The sequence below is a fragment of the Camelina sativa genome, chromosome 2, assembly GCF_000633955.1.
Source record: "Camelina sativa cultivar DH55 chromosome 2, Cs, whole genome shotgun sequence".
Classification (NCBI taxonomy): Eukaryota; Viridiplantae; Streptophyta; class Magnoliopsida; order Brassicales; family Brassicaceae; genus Camelina; species Camelina sativa.
The window spans coordinates 10,232,692-10,234,380 of record NC_025686.1 but is presented as its reverse complement, the minus strand read 5'-3'; positions in this window follow the sequence as shown (position 1 = coordinate 10,234,380).

Below are 1,689 nucleotides of genomic sequence, written 5' to 3'. Positions count from 1 at the left end.
TTGGTGTCGACCGACACTACCCCACAGTGTCGATCGATGCCCAATTTGCTGGTGTCGACCGACACCAAGTGGTGTCGATCGACACTCCCTCTGCAACTGCGCTCCGTGCAAAGTCGAGAGTCGAATCTCGCTCCCAAATCACCACCAAATCGTCCAATACTCGAAACCCAAGCCTTATACATCCGTAGGAACCTGTATCAACCAATCCCAGCAAGAAAAACACACAAACAAGCAACAACAAGGCAATCAAAGGCTTAGATTAGCCATGGTCATGCACTCACATCTCTGCAGAAAGATTCTGACCAATAAGAACGAATTCACTCACTCCTAGCAAGCTTCTAGCACTTTCCCAGCCTTAGATCTCCCAAGAACAACAAGGAACCTCACCAATCTCTCTCAAAAACCTTTAGGAACTGTTTTCTCCTTTTCTCTTTCTCTCAAGCAGCGTAAAACAACAAAAACACGACCCTAGGTCGTTCTCCCACTTAAATAACCCGGTTCAATGGTTTTCCTAAAACCAAACCGAACCAAATCGATTAAAAACACAATCTGGTCGAACCGGAAAACTAGTGGTGTCGACCGACACCCCCTTGGTGTCGATCGACACCCATCCCCAAAAACCAATTTTTGGTTCGCGGATGTTACAAGATTAGCTTAGGATGATCTTTGGATCTTTCGACTTGCACACATGGTCAAATCTCATTGCCTTGCTCTGATTGCCGGTAAGAACTGTCATCACATCATCAACAATCGATCATAGCTAGGATAAATAATGGAACATATGAGAAGAGAAAATAAGTGCATACATAGTATAACCCAAGCAATAATGTTATGAAAAAAAATAAGATGTTAATCATATTGTAAGAAAATAATTAAGACTAAATTGTGTAAGAAAATAAAAACTGAATTTGGAAGAATCACATGGCTTTGGAAACCCATATCATGAGAAATATATCACTTAGACGTCCAAATCTTTCTCGATCCTAAACCCTAAACCATCGCAAAACATTTCTCATCAGAAGTCATAACCTATAAATAAAATAAAGGACTATGGAAATGGTTATCGGAGTTAATAAATACATACAAACACAGTTGTAACGTTAAGGAACAATTTTAAAGTAATAGTTCGAAACAGTTAATATTTGTTTAAACTCATTTTCATGGGTAATAAGTAGCATGGGTAATAAGTAGCATAAATATTCTGAGTAATATATAATAGGATTTATGAATTATGATCTAAAACTAACTTTTTATATTAAAAATTTATCAAACGGATCAAAAGAAAAAAAAATTACAAAATAGGCATTTGAAACAACATTTACCAACATTTACAAGTGAGAATGTGGTATGCCCCAAGACCTTCTTCATCTAATTATTTCTAATGAATAACTACGTTTCACATGGACACTTCTATATATGCTCCAAAATTTCGACTCAACTTATTTATTTCAAAACCTACAAATGTCACATAAAAAAAAAAGTTAAATATAAAAAAATTTAGAAAATTATGTGAGAGGTAGAATATGATGTTTGGTGAAGATTTTGTCTATCTATTTATAGATAAATTTTTAGTAGTATGAGAGGTTTTTCAGTTTTTTTTTGGTCAAACATGATGGGAGTTATGGTTACATTTCAAAGAATAAATATACCATATGTTTTGTCTATGTTTTTTTTTTTTTTTTTTTAAAA